Source organism: Pleurodeles waltl, chromosome 7, assembly GCF_031143425.1.
Source record: "Pleurodeles waltl isolate 20211129_DDA chromosome 7, aPleWal1.hap1.20221129, whole genome shotgun sequence".
Lineage (NCBI taxonomy): Eukaryota > Metazoa > Chordata > Amphibia > Caudata > Salamandridae > Pleurodeles > Pleurodeles waltl.
Window position 1 is genome coordinate 760,129,208 of NC_090446.1, and position 16,429 is coordinate 760,145,636.

The following is a 16,429-nucleotide window of genomic DNA, read 5'->3' on the forward strand; positions in this document are numbered from 1 at the left end:
TGGGTAACAGAACCTGGTCCGAGCCACACAAGTCACCCCTCCTTGGATTCCCCTAGGTCTCTAGTTTTCAGAAATGCATAGGTTTGGTAGGTTTCCCTAGGTGGCGGCTGAGCTAGAGGCCAAAATCTACAGGTAGTCACTTTGCTAAAAACAGCTCTGTTTTCTGTGATATGTCCACGTTGTGTTTTGGGGCATATCCTGTCGCGGGCGCTAGGCCTACCCACACAAGTGAGGTATCATTTTTATCGGGAGACGTGGGGGAACGCTGGGTGGAAGGAAATTTGTGGCTCCTCTCAGATTCCAGAACTTTCTGCCACAGAAATGTGAGGAACATGTGTTTTTTTAGCCAAATTTTGAGGTTTGCAAAGGATTCTGGGTAACAGAACCTGGTCCGAGCCCCGCAAGTCACCCCTCCTTGGATCCCCCTAGGTCTCTAGTTTTCAGAAATGCACAGGTTTGGTAGGTTTCCCTTGGTGGCGGCTGAGCTAGAGGCCAAAATCTACAGGTAGTCACTTTGCTAAAAACAGCTCTGTTTTCTGTGATATGTCCACGTTGTGTTTTGGGGCATATCCTGTCGCGGGCGCTAGGCCTACCCACACAAGTGAGGTATCATTTTTATCGGGAGACGTGGGGAAACGCTGGGTGGAAGGAAATTTGTGGCTCCTCTCAGATTCCAGAACTTTCTGCCACAGAAATGTGAGGAACATGTGTTTTTTTAGCCAAATTTTGAGGTTTGCAAAGGATTCTGGGTAACCGAACCTGGTCCGAGCCACACAAGTCACCCCTCCTTGGATTCCCCTAGGTCTCTAGTTTTCAGAAATGCACAGGTTTGGTAGGTTTCCCTAGGTGGCGGCTGAGCTAGCGGCCAAAATCTACAGGTAGTCACAATGCTAAAAACAGCTCTGTTTTCTGTGATGTGTCCACGTTGTGTTTTGGGGCATATCCTGTCGCGGGCGCTAGGCCTACCCAAACAAGTGAGGTATCATTTTTATCGGGAGACTTGGGGGAACATAGAATAGCTAAACAAGTGTTATTGCCCCTTGTCTTTCTCTACATTTATTCCTTCCAAATATAGGGGTGTGTGTAAAAAAGACATCTATTTGAGAAATTCCATGTAATTCACGTGCTACTATGGTCACCCCGGAATTCAGAGATGTGCAAATAACCACTGCTCCTCAACACCTTATCTTGTGCCCTTTTTGGAAATGCAAAGGTTTTCTTGATAGCTATTTTTTACTCCTTATATTTCAGCAAATGAATTACTGTATACCCGGTATAGAATGAAAACGCACTGCAGGGTGCAGCTCATTTATTGGCTCTGGGTTCCTCGGGTTCTTGATGAACCTACAAACCCTATATATCCCCGCAACCAGAGGAGTCCAGCAGACGTAACGGTATATTGCTTTCGATAATCTGACATTGCAGGGAAAAGTTACAGAGTAAAAAGTAGAGAAAAATTGATGTTTTTTTCACCTCAATTTCAATATTTTTCTTTTTCAGCTGTTATTTTCTGTAGGAAACCCTTGTAGGATCTACACAAATGACCCCTTGCTGAATTCAGAATTTTGTCTACTTTTCAGAAATGTTTAGGTTTCTGGGATCCAGCATTGGTTTCATGACCATTCCTGTCACTGACTGGAAGGAGGCTGAAAGCACAAAAAATTGCACAAATGGGGTATGCCCCAGTAAAATGCCAAAATTGTGTTGAAAAATTGGGTTTTCGGATTCAAGTCTGCCTGTTCCTGAAAGCTGGGAAGCTGCTGAGTTTAGCACCGCAAACCCTTTGTTGATGCCATTTTCAGGGGAAAAACCACAAGCCTTCTTCTGCAGCCACTTTTTCCAATTTTTTTGAAAAAAACAAAATTTTCCCTGTATTTTGGCCAATTTCTTGGCCTCTTTCAGGGGAACCCACAAAGTCTGGGTACCTCCAGAATCCCTAGGATGTTGGAAAAAAAGGACGCAAATTTGGCTTGGTTAGCTTATGTGGACAAAAAGTTATGCGGGCCTAAGCGCAAACTGCCCCAAATAGGCAAAAAAAGGCCTGGCACAGGAGGGGGAAAAGGCCTGGCAGCGAAGTGGTTAAGAAATTGAAAAGCCTTCTAGTCCCTTCTGTTTACTTCTAATATAACAGATGGCCTGCTCAATAAATTAGGCTTTGCCTCTCAACCATTCAAAAGGATCATAGTTGATATTTTTCAATCAAAACAATGCAAATCTCACCATAGGTGAGTCACACTACACAATGCCTGAAACTGGACATCACAGGATGATTCAATCTTCAGACTGGGAGAAGGCACCCTGAGCAGTCAACAACAATTCAAGACCATACTAATGGCAGAATGTGTACCATTCAAACAATAATAAGATCACAGAAACATTTTTGAGCAGCAAGACACATACTATTCATGATTTGTAGGATGTGTAGGAAGAAAGAATCATCTAAATAGGTATCATGTAGGTCTCACCCTTCACTGGTGAAGCTTACACAGGCATTTAGTATTTGTTATGTATTATTTTGGAATTTTACATTAGCATGGGCTTACAACATTTCACACATAATCCATCTGGCAGGCCTCACACCCTTATAATGTGTTCCATTAAGACACTTCCCTCATGAATTTCTGTCCCTTACTGTATGTTCTTGTAATGTGCATGAATATGGAGATCTCGCAGTTCACCTCCCACCACGTGCCTTTAGCTCTGTGATGTTTCCCAGACTATTAAATCTATTTGCTGCTGAATTTTCACAATAATGTTATATGTATGGTACTGTATCTCAATGTTATGAATGTTATCTTGCTAGGATGGAGGCCTGCAAGGGACACCAGACCACAATCCCTGTGTTTGCATTCCAAACGTCAATTTATTTTTTTAGCAACCCCTGCTTTAAAAAAAGGTTTTCATTTGGGAAAACTTGAGAAGCTGTAGGCGGTGGTCAGATGGATCACTTCCTACTTCCCCTGAGGCTGCTGCTTCTATGATATAATATATCAGCAAAAAATAATATAATACACAAATATTGCAGCCAAAAATAACATGGTACTAAATATATCTATAAAATATTGTAATACTAAATTTTGATGCCATACAGGTAAGTATATACATTTCGAAATTTTCAAATTATAATAGCTTCCGATGAAAAAATAGTTAAGACACATAGGGGGTCATTCCGACCCTGGGTTGGAGGATGCACCGCCAACAGGCTGGCGGTGCATCAAGGGCAATTCTGACCGCGGCGGTAAAGCCGCGGTCAGAAAAGGGAAACCGGCGGTTTCCCGACGGTTTTCCCCTGCCCCTATGAATCCTCCACGGCGGCGCTGCAAGCAGCGCCGCCATGGGGATTCCGACCCCCTTCCCGCCAGCCTGGTTCTGGCGGTTTTCACCGCCAGAACCAGGCTGGCGGGAATGGGTGTTGTGGGGCCCCCGGGGGCCCCTGCAGTGCCCATGCCAATGGCATGGGCACTGCAGGGGCCCCCTAACAGGGCCCCACATTGATTTTCAGTGTCTGCCTAGCAGACACTGAAAATCGCGACGGGTGCAACTGCACCCGTCGCACACCAGCAACTCCGCCGGCTCCATTCGGAGCCGGCTTCCTCGTTGCTGGTGCTTTCCCGCTGGGCGGGGGGGCGGCCTTTTGGCGGTCGCCCCCCAGCCCAGCGGGAAAGTCAGAATGACCGCCGCGGTCTTTTGACCGCGGTATGGTCTTCTGGCGGTTCCCGCCAGGCGGGCGGCTTCCGCCGCCGGCGGGGGTCAGAATGACCCCCATAATATAAAAATGTAAAAATAAAGGTAATGTATTTTATAAAAAAATATACATTAAAATGAAGTTAAATAGAGAAATAATTATATGATAAACAATCAATCAATCAGGGATTTGTAAAGCGTGGCTACTCACCCGTGAGGGTCTCAAGGCGCTGGGGGAGGTGGGTAGAGGTGTGCTGAGGATCAGTCGAAGAGCCAGGTTTTGAGGTTCTTCCTGAACTGTGACAGGGTGAGGGATTGCCTGAGGTGGATGGGGAGGGTGTTCCAGGTCTTGGCAGCAATGTTGGAGAAGGATCTTCCTCCAGCTGTGGTTTTCTGGATGCGGGGGACTTTGGCAAGGGCCTGGTCAGCGGAGTGGAGTTGTCGGATGGGAGTGTAGAAGAAGAGTCTATGGTTGAGGTTGGCTGGTCCGGTGTCGTGTAGGGCCTTGTAGGTGTGGGTCAGGAGCTTGAAGGGGATTCTCTTGTCGATAGGCAGCCAGTGTAGGTCTCTTAGAAGGGCAGAGGTGTGGCTGTGTCGTGGGCGTTCTTGTTGAGACGGGCAGAGGAGTTCTGGATGCATTGTAGTCTTTTTCCAGGTCTTCGGGGTGGTTCCGAAGTAGAGTGCATTGCCGTAGTCGAGGTGACTGCTGACAAGGGCCTGGGTGACTGTCCTTCTGGCTTCGGAGGGGATCCACTTGTAGATTTTTCAAAGCATGCACAGGGTGTGGAAGCAACCCGATGAGCCTGTGCTCACCTGTCGGTCCATTGAGAGCGATGAGTCTAAGATGATGCCGAGGTTGCAGGCGTGGTTGGTGGGGGCCTTTCTGAGGGTGGCAGGCAACCAGGACTCATTCCAGGTGGAGAGTGTGGAGCTGAGGATGAGGACTTCTGTTTTGTCCGAGGCAACTCTCTTTCATCCAGGTGGCGACTTCTTCCTTTCCTTTGTGAAATTGTTCTTGGCGGTGGTGGGGTTGTTGGTGTCGTCAGCGTAGGAGACGATGTTGAGTGCGTGGCTTCTGACAATGGAGGCCAGTGGGGTCATGTAGAGGTTGAAGAGGGTGGGACTCAGTGAGAATCCTTGGCGGAGGCCGCAGCTGATCTTTGTGGCGTCCGAGAGAAAGGGGGGGAGTCGGACCTTCTGTGTTCTGCCAGTGAGGAATGAGGAGAGCCATTGCAGTGCTGAGTCTCGGATGCCGGCGTTATGGAGATGAGTGCATAGCGTGTCGTGTGAGACTGTGTCAAAGGCAGCAGAAAGGTCCAGGAGGATGAGGGCGATGATCTTGCCCTGGTCAAGGGGGGTGCGGATGTCGTCTGTGGCTATGGTTGCTTCTGAATCCTGACTGGAAGGGGTTCAGGATGTTGTTAGCTTCCAGGAAGGAGGTGACATGTTTGTTGACTGTCTTCTCAATTACTTTGGTCGGAAAGGGAGCAGGGATATGGGCCGGTAGTTCTTGAGGTCTGTTGGGTCGGCGGTGGGTTTCTTCAGTAGAGGTTTGACCTCTGCATGTTTTCAACTCTCTGGGAAGGTGGCAATTTCAAAGGAGCGGTTGATGGTATGCCAGAGTGTGATGATGTCACTGGCTTTGTTGAAGATGTGGTGAGGGCAGGGGGGTCGGTGGGTGTTCCTGAGTGGATGGTTGCCATGATCTTGCAGGTCTCATTGTCGGTGATGTTGTTCCAGCGGAGGAGGGTATGTATATATATATATATATATATATATATATATATATATACATATATATATAGCATAATAATACATAGTACAATAATAACTATTAAAAATGCAACATTTACATACTATATACATTCCGATTTAAATTTATAAACAACAATTAAATAATATAATGAATATTATTCATTCTATTATTATATTTTAAAACTACATTAATAGAACTCATTACTGAGACAGGTTGCTGAGTAAAATATGACTAATAAAGTACAATAAAAATATAATACAAAATATCATCAGAAAAATATATTAACAAAAGAAAACTAACAAAATAACAAAAGGTAAAAAAAGGAAATACCCCAAATCAAAAAACACTAATATAAAAAACAACAAAAATTTATATGAACAGATATTTTTTAATCAAAAACTACAAAATATTTAAAATTCGAAATCCAAATTAATAAACAAAAAAAATTAAATAAACAAATGTCAAACAATTAAACTCTATTAAAATATAAATTTAACCACAAACATAAAGAAAACAAAGTTAAGAGTCCAAGTACAACCAATAAAAGTCACAAGGATACATTTAAGAAGAGTAATATTTACTACTCCCGTTTTAACCTAAAAACAGTAGAGAAAGTGTTCCCTTTAGATGCATGAAATTTTTTAGCACCACTCCAATCTAAGCTACAGAATTGAAAATGTAGGACTTTGGCGGGATCAAATTTGCTGTCCTCACGCGAACATAACTAACAGTAGGCAAAAGGCCCCATTACGAGTGTGGCGGTCCAAGGACCACAACACTCATGTAGACGGTCAGATCACCGCATACCGGGTGGTCCCACCATCCAATTACTACCCTGGCAGGCAGACCGACCGACCAGAGAACCGCCGTTCCCACAGGGAACACTTTTACCAATGGGCTGATGGCAGTTTTGGTTGTAGTCAGCCAGGGTGGCACTGAACTCAGCACCACTTGGCTGATTACAACCTTGTTCTCCCCCAGCCTTTTCTTGGTGGTTTCCCCACCATGAAAAAGCTGGTAGAGAACAAATGCAGAGCGTCATGGGGGCCAGTGGCATGGGCAGTGTGGGCCCCCCCTGCCCAGCACCCTCCAAATGGACCCCCTCTGTGCTACAAAATAGCACTGCTCCTGACGGACTGACCGGTGGGAACGCATATTGCAATGTTTCCTCCAGTCAGCCTATCTGGAACATTATAATATGCTTGGGGGGTTGCCACCCTGCAAGTTTGGCAGTCCTGCATTGGGACCGCCAAACCTGTAATGTGGCCAAAAGTATTGAAGTGTGACATTCATACTAGAACCTAAGGAGTACTAATGAAAGTACTGGACTTTAGAAGGGTGAGATTTAACATTCCCACTCCAGTCTACGCAGCTGTAAATAAAGTGTTGGACATTTCGGGGATTTACTATTACAGTTCCCATCTAAGCCACATTGTTGAAAGTTTTGGACTATGGAGTGGTCAGATGTACTATTCTCATTACATCCTAAGCAAGAATAAAGGAAGCACTGGACTTTGGAAGGGCAGATTTATTATTCCCATTCCAACCTAAGCACCAGTAGGAAAAGTGTTGGACTTTGAAGGGGTCAAATGAACTATTAACGCTTCAACCTATGCAACATTAGGGAAAGCGCTAGGCTTTTGATGGGTCACGTGAACTATTCCTGGTCCACTCTAAACAACTGTACTGAAAGTGTTAGACATTGGTGGGGGATCAGGTTTACTATTCCAAATACAAACTAAGCAATACTATGGAAAGTGCTAGGAAATATATATAATAGTTATCACAAAATTAAACAAATAGGGGGTCAATATGACCCAAGCGGACGGCGTTAATATGGAGAAAAGTGCTTCCAAAAGGCTGGCAGTACTTTTCTCCATACTAAGACATTGGGGGTTTGGCTAAAGCCAAACCACCAATGTACCACACCGACCGCCACAGCGGTAACGACCGCCGGGCTGGAGACTTCACTCTCAAGACTGGCAGAAGTCACTTGCCCGCCTGCGGGATTATGACTCTGCCTACCGCCATGGTTTTCATGGCAAACCGTACCGCCACGAAAACCATGGCGGTAGGCACTATCAGAGACAGGGAATCCCTTCCCTGTCACTGATAGGGATCTTCCCCACCCTCCCTCCCTCTCCCCTGGTCTCCCTCACCATCCCTTCCCCTCCAGACCCCCCTTCCTACACGCATTCACACAACACAACAAACATGCACTCACACATCCATACATGCACAAACATACAACACGTATCACACACCTGCATACATGCATGCACACACATTCACCCCCACACACACAACACCTCCCACCCACTCCCCTGTCAGAGCACCCTGTTGTCAGGGGGTTCTCCGGTCAGGAGACGGGATGGGGCGCTGCTGCCAGCAGCAGCGCTCGCCAGCAGAATACCGCCAAGCCATTTCATGGATCATGATATGGTCTGCAGCGGTCCACTGGTGTGGTACTGCTGCTGGCAGCAGCGCCACCTTACCGCCATCCACCGGCATGGCCACAGCCGGATTTCTGCCATCATTCTGGCGGAAATACGGCTGTGGTCATAATCCGTCTGACGGCTGGTAGCTGTGGCGATGGTCTTTTGGTGGCAGTCGCCGCGGCAGTAGGTGGTTTTTACCACAGGGGTCCAAATGACCCCCTTAATACCTAAAAAAATTTATATAGAAATAATTTGAAATATTTTGTGTACTTAAAAGAATCCCAATTTAAACAATTATTAATTAAAATCAATCAAAAAAAATTAATCAAAACCCTTCTCGCCCTAATCTCTGACACTCCTAACTACCTTCAACAAAATTGGAAATGATAGAAAAAAATAAACAAATCACAAAAAAATGAAAAAATCTGTAAATCTTTTTTAAAAAAAACATTTGTTTAATCAATTAAATAATTAACACCATGAATAATGTAATTATCCAATAAGGTGGACAGAGCTTGCAAAATTCAGAAATTGCAACATCAAAATAGTGTTCCCATGTTTTGTGTACGAGAAGTATGCTAAGGAAGAAAATTAGAATTGGGAGGGAGTTCAAGAACTAGATCTTCTGAAATGATCAAATATCATTTAGAAGCTATTATTGGTGAATGTATGCAAATGAATAAGTTCCTCAGATCCACATCCCTATGATGAAGATGCACGTCTGCTTTATATCAGACAAGTAATGTCCCTTGTCCACAAACTACCAATAACATAATTTCTGGGAATTCCAATGATAACTGCAAGTATAAGTAATCCATGTTGACACATCCAGTTCTACCAAGTGACCTCATGCATGTCAGTATTACAATCTCCTTTGCTGAGAATGATTATCAAAAGAAGAAAGAAAACATATTTTGCAGCTCTGCATTATACTTGTGTAGTTCAAAAGCTATGTCAATGATCACACAAATGCAGAGGTAATCAATCAAGAGGCAAGTAAAATTTGGTTAAGTTAGAGATCGCCAGGGCTGTTGCCCCTTGGTTGGATTCTCAAAACCAGGACCTGTGTGTGAAGCTAACATTATATTATACATGTAGACTGAGAACATCGGGAAACTTTTTGTCTACCTTACAGTTTGTGAACCATGGTCGATGCAACTGATCACTAACTTTTATTTATGAATGAGATCTGAAGCTGTTCTCCTTTTATACATATGGAAATGGATAAAAGAGTATTTTTAGGTGTTGCACAGTGCTATTATATATGAAGGGCACAGAGGAAGCTATTTTTTTAAATCCTGACTTAGGGGCTGATTACGAGTTTGGGGGTTGGACCGCCAGATCGCCAGACCGCCAGACCGCCATGTTAGTGGTCCTGAAAAGCCTGCCATGATGAAGGTCTTTCAGCCCGCTCTAATAGGAGTTACACAGGCAGGACCTCCAACCGCCAAGCACAAATGGCAGACCTCCAGGGGTGCCACAGCCTGGAAATAGGCAGTCTGAGTTCCAATGCCGACAACACTGCGGCCAACCACTGAGCATATTACAAGCACACGGTTGCCTTGCTGGACCCTTGATGGTGGTCAGCCAATGGCGGTCCGAACCATGGGAGTTTGCGGTCAGCAAATTATTACTCTGCACATTGGATGAATTTGAAAACAAACCAGCTGACACACATTGCCACAGTGAACACACCTGCAAAGAACACTATAAAACACACCCCATTCACAGTTGTTTAGTAAGTCACTGTCACCCATTTAGTTTTGTTCCACCATCTCTCTGTGGAAAAGACTGCCAGTGGCCCTCCCAGGGCCCCATTAATTCTCTTTACCTGGGAGGAGGAGGTTTTGGCCATCCTGCATCCTGAGGACTTGACACAAATTCCTGGGGGAGTGCAGTCTGGAAAGCTACCACACTAAATTGAAAGCAAAATTCAATGTCATGCATGCTCACAGCACACCTTTTTTCCACTGTCTTGTTCATACACCTCAACATTCAATACCCAGAGTAGCTGAGTCTAGACACTGTCAATCTGCATTGTCGGACCCAATAGCACAACTACCAATTCCCATCACATGCCATGAGTCACAATGGGGCCTTTAAGTCTTTCAATATTGAAAAATGATGACAGGACTCAGGGTATGTCTCAGTCGGTAAGTGTTTGCCCAAACTCAATTGCAGTCAGCATACAGATATATAATACACAATATTTGTATGGTGTCTGTAGTACAGAGAGTTACCTGACTGAAACCCCCAGGAGACACTGATATAGCAACTCCAAACACCAGACCCGTGTTCACTTGTCCAAAGACCCCTGTTTGGTAAATCACACATGAACTTCACTCACCTAGGAGGATACCATTTGTCAAGTGTGGGGAGTACAGAGAGTGACCTGATTGCAACTCAAGGAAGCCTTGCGTCAGTTGCTCCAAACACCAGCCCCATGGTCACTTGCCCCAATACATCTGTTAGTGAACTCTCAAAGTAAGTTTACTCATCTTGGAGGAGAAAATTTGTATAGCGTGTGTCCTGGAGAGAGGGACCTGTATGCAACTCCCAGGAGGCACTGTTTTGCCAACTTCAAACACTAGACCAGTGTTTACTTGTCAAAAGACCCCTGTTTGGTAACTTTCAATTGAGGTGCACTCACCTGCAAGGATACTATTGCCAAGTGTGGGAAGTAGAGGGAGTGACATGATTGCTAAGGTCAGGAAGGCCCTGTGTCTGTAAATCCAACCACCAGCCCAGTGTTGTCTTGTCCAAATACCATTGTTTGGTAAACCACAAATGAAGAGTACTGACCTGGGGAGATCACATTTGTATAGTGTGTGTAGTACATAGAGTGACATGACAGCTAAGGCCAGGAAGGCCCTGTGTTTTTAAATCCAACCACCAGCCCAGTGTACACTTGCCCAAATACCCCGTTTGACAACTCATAATTGAAGTATACTTACATGGGAGGATAACATTTGTATAGTGTGTGTACTAGAGAGAGTGACCTGACTGGAACTCCCAGGAGGTGTTGTGTCTGTAACTCCAATCACCAGCCCAGTGGCCACTTGCCCCAGTACATCTGTTAGTGAACTCTCAAATAAAGTTTACTCACCTGGGTGAGAATATTTGCATAGTGTGTGTACTAGATAGAGTGATCTGACTGTAACTCACAGGAGGCACTTTTTCTCTGACTTCAAAAACCAGCCCAGTTCACATGTCCACATATCCCTCTTTGGCAAGCCTCAACTGAAGTGGGAAGATGTCATTTGCTAAGGGTTGGGAAGTAGAGGGAGTGACCTGACTGCAAAGCCCATTTGCCCTCTTTCTCTAACTCCAACCATGAGACCAGTAGTCACTTGCCCCAATACATCTGTTACTGAACTCTCAAATGAAGTTTACTCACCTGGAAGTATACCATTTGTCAAGTGTTGGGAAGTAGAGTGTGTGACCTGACTGCAAAGCCCAGTAGGCCTTGTTACTATAACGCCAACCACCAGCCCAGTGGCCACTTGTCAAACTACCCTTGTTTCTCAACTATCAAATGAAGTATACTCATCTGGGAGTGCTCAAGAATGGACCATGCCCAAATATCAGATGTATCTGTCAACATAGCTCGATCTTGACTTGCTAACCCAAGATGAAATATTGGAGGACAGAAATGACATCTTAACTACTGTGTATAACAAGTAATCATAAGGCTTCAAGATGCATCACCAGATTGGTATTGGCAGCAGACACATTGACACTGCACTGTGCACACGATGACTCCAGTCACATATACAACAAAGTCCTGTGTCTGCCTACATCACACTCAACTAGGCCTCCTAATGGGCAAGCCATAGCTTGCCTGGCCACTGTTTTACCTGCACTGGTGACGAGATGGCATTTTCAGGCCATCCTCCAAAGTGCTAATGATCTGCATATTTCAGAGGCAGCTTGAGTCAAATTGAATTGGCATACTTCACATGTCAAGTCATGTTAATACACCCAATACCATGGTAACTTGCCACAATAGGATTAACTGCAGCTTAATTTGTAAAAGGTCTCTGCTTACTGAAACACAAAACTGTTGGAGGTAAATGTCACAATACAACCAGTAACAATATACCTTTTACATCAAAAGGTGGATCTGCCGCTGGGCACAAAGAAGCTACAGAACAGACTGTCACTACCCTCCTGGATGAAGTCCTCAGTGAAGAAGACACTCCTGAATGTCTAGACATGGAAGACAGTTCTGGCCCATTTGGGCAAACTGGTCAGACCGCAACAGTGAGTCTTACTGGGCCCACATCAACACCTCTATGTCCAGTTACCTCAACATATCAGGCAGTCATTCACCCTCCAACCTGTGTCCCGAACAGAGTGTCTACTATCTAGTGCCCCCATTTCCGAATCCTGTTTGCAGCAAAACACTTCAGATAATGAGGATCAAGGCTCAAGTTGGAGAGGACACCCTGTGTCAAGGGTACAGGTCCATGGGGGTAGGGTGCGTGGGAGGGATGCTGTGGGCCAGTGGAGTGAGCCGCTGGGACTGATCTTGGCCAGGACACCATCAACCATGTGTTGGGGGTCTATCAGGAGTTTCAAGGTGTGATGGGCCAGATCTTGACTGAACTCTGGGAAATCAAGCAACTACAGAGGGACATCGAGAGAGACATGCTGAACAGATGGAGGCCCACAATACCAATATGGCCTCCCTAACAGTGGTGCTGAGGGACACTCACACCACCCTGAGGAGGGCTTTTCAACAACAGTCTACCCCTTCCTTTGGCTCATCAACACCAAGCACATTCACATCAGTGATAGCACATGGAAGGGATGCCCTGCCAGAGGAAGAACCAGCCCCAGGCACCCCTGCCTCTGTAGCAGCTCACCCCCCCCACACAAAAGCAGGGACATCCAGCAAAGAATACATGAGGTGAAGATGGCAAGGCATCCACCAATTCCAACAAGTAACCTCTTCCTAAAGGACCTCCTATTAGTCCCACACATTCACTCTGCTGACTGATCCTGGACCACCTACCAGTTCCAATGGGAGGAGCAATCTGGACTTTGGACTCACAATGCTGTGACATCTACTGCAATGATTTCATTCACAGTGACTGACCCCTTCACTTTTGTTTCTTTCTGTACAGATTTTATTTCCAGAATTAACATTGTAATAAATTCACACATCACATACTCATTGTCTGCTTACTTAATTTTCACATTACACTATGTGGAGATGTAAGGCCATTTGAACCATAGGATGAAGCCATATGTTACTTGTGCAAGCAGGGATATGTTACAGGTACACAGTGTCCAGCTCAGGACTACATACATTACACACCAACACATTAGTAAAAGTGTCTGGTGAAACCAAAGTTTTATTACAGTGCACAGCATGTAGGCTGTCGATATGTATGGCCTCAGGAGTTTATCCTTCGGAAGCCACATATGTGTTTAGTGTTTCATTGTGGCTCACATCACAGTAAATGTTTCTGGAGCATGGGCTATCTGATGTGAGTAGCCTTGCTTAGTCATTGTTGGCCATGAGAAGGGTAGTGGGTTAGTCTACAGATGGATACACAATTGTGTAGTCATGTCTCTGTACCTATTAGCTTGTATGCTTTAGACTTGTGGTGTGTTAACAAATTGGAAATCTCTAGTCTGGTGTGTGACTCAACCATTTGTGTGAAAACCTGTGTAGTAAGTAAAGGGAGTGATGGATCAGTGTCCTCAGCCATGTCTGGTTAAATGAGTATGTTGGCATCTGCCACCCAGAGGCTACTTGTCTTCAGCATGTGACGGTGCTGGTGCCTCACTTCTGTCTCTAGTGTGAAAATGGCCATCATACATGTGACAGAGCATACAATCATCTTTGGGTACTTTCCCTTGGTATGTGAGGAATGTCCATGACCATGATTTGTGTGCAATCACTGTTGCCAGCATTCCTTGTGCCTAGATGTTAGCAAATGTCACTTTCTCCAACAAACAAATGACTAAGGGCTTCTACTGATGCAATAAGAGTATGTAATTATAAGGGTTGCTGAACATTAGTGGTGATTTCCCTGGGGCTTGCTGATTCACTGTGTTGTAGATTTTAGGGACATTTCTCCCTGACAATTTGCACATGATGTCTATAGTGTACATTTCCATGCAAAATGTGTGGCCTATCAGAGCAAAATTGGTCCTACCTCCATGACTTCATTGGAGCAATTTTCACTTGGTGAAGCGTGAATTGTGAACATCTTTCCAGTGTAACATGAATATTTCCATGTCACCTTCTCAAGGCTACTGTACTACTGTCAGCAACATGACAGGGTTTAGGAGCATCATTTCTTATTGTTTGTTTTGTTATTGTGTGTGTGATAAATAAGTGTCTGCAATACATTGTGGGGATCTGTGTGAATGCAGTTGGTATTGGCCTACTATTGTATGACAACAGGCAACTGAGGTATGCTCCATAAGGCAAAGCATTGAACGTGGTGTGGTCTCCTACTTGTTCGATGCTTACTGTAATTACTCTACTTCAAATATGCAATTGAAGTTGTCTGAAATACTGATGTTCCTTTGGACAACTGTTGACAGTTCAGAAGGCATGCATGCGTGTGGTATGGTACAGGTTGGGGCCACTGAGGTGGATTTTGTTACTGGGGCCTACTTGGCATCATAGTAATACTTGCCATTTACAGCTGTTGTTCAAGTGTGATACTGGACATGTGGTGACCTTATTTCTCTTTATATTTCCAGCATCGGCCCAGGCAAGCGAAGGAGACAGGGCACAGCCAGGTGAGGAAGCATCTGGCCACAGGACCTCGGGTCAAGTCACCACCAACACAGAGGAACATAGTAGCCCAGAGGGTTAGGGGAGTGCCACGGAGAAGACCGGATCTACATAATTGGATTTTTCCTTCAGTGGCCACTCCTTAGTGGTGGCAGATCCATTTGGACATAGTCCTGTACAATCTTTGTCCACCAACCCCAGTTCTACCATCATACTGCCTGTTGCTCCCCACCCAGTTGGCTGTGTCCGCTCACCCAAGAGCACCTCCACTCCAGCCCCTATAATTCCTGTTGCCATGAGTAAGGAGGCTATTGGCCTCCTGAGGAGTATCTCTGTGGGTCAGACTACCATTGTGAATGCCATCCAGGGGTTGGCCTGTCTACTTCAGCAGACCAATGCCTTCCTGGGAGGCATTCATAGTGCCATGTCTGGCCTACAGAGATCTATGCAGGCTCTGGCCCCCTCACTGATGGCAGCCAGTCACCCCCACATACCATCCCACCTCCACCTCCCTCTTCCCAATCCAAATCCCCCTTTCCCTTACCTATCACCAACCTCAACTCATACAAGCAGCACATAAACACAAACACCACAAAACACACGAGCATGCAAGTGCTGAACATACACTCACAAACACAACATCAACCACCACTTCCCCAGACACCACCACCACCCCCACCAGCCCACACACCACATCAAGCATACCCACAGGCCACCACAACAAAAGACAGTGACACACCCATAGGCACCCACCATACCTGCAGATACCACCCCAACAAACACACAGACATCCACCACACCCACCATTCCTGCAGACACCACCACAACAGATGCACAAACATTCACCACTACAAGCATACCTGCAAACACCACCCCTACTGACACACACATTCATCACTACTTATACACCACCCAGCACCTCCACCTCCCAGGCCCCCAAAACATGCAAACACCCACACTCGCACATGCAATAGACACCACCCAAACAGAAGCATACCTTACACATGCACACACCCAAGACATTAACACCCACACACCAAACAACCACCCCGTCATCTTCCAAATCCCCAATCCCTTATGATGAACATTCCTATCTTCCCAAGGAAAGTTTTTTTTTTTAACTTGCCCTTTCCCTGTTCCCTCAATCACCCATCCCAAACCCAAGAGGCCCGACCCACATCCCAACCCACCTGTTCCACATCCAAGTCCTCCCTGTCACACTTGCCCCCCTGCAAACACTCATACACCTCCCCCCAAGCAGAAGCTAATCCCTGTTAAGAAAGAGTCCACCCTCCCAAAACCAAACCCACTCAGCCCAAATACCACCTCACGGATGATTCCTGAGATGCCTGCCTGCCCACTTGAAGCCCCTTCCTGTGGAGGTTCCCTGGCAATAACAGGAGTCACGTGTGGGCACAGTACTGTGCCCTGAAAAACTGCTGGACTAGCCAATGGCATAGGACATTTTAAATTTGGCTGTTAATAACCCACACATTTACTTTTTAGGGTACATTTTCCTGCAGTTCATTTTCTTCCTTTGTGTTGTTCCTGAATAATTTGTGTTGTGTGCCTAGAGTTGTGGGTGTTTCGGCCCGCTTGCTGATCCATTTGCTGTTGTTTGCAATCTTTGATTTTGTGGGCAGTGCTTCTGTCACCCAAGACAAAGTTATATGTTGACTGTATGGATATGTGGGTGTTAATTGAATTGTGGTGTCACTGCATTTTGTCCTGTTTGGTATGGTGAGTATTTCATCTTGTGTTGTCCAATGTCAGCATGTATAGTGGTAGACT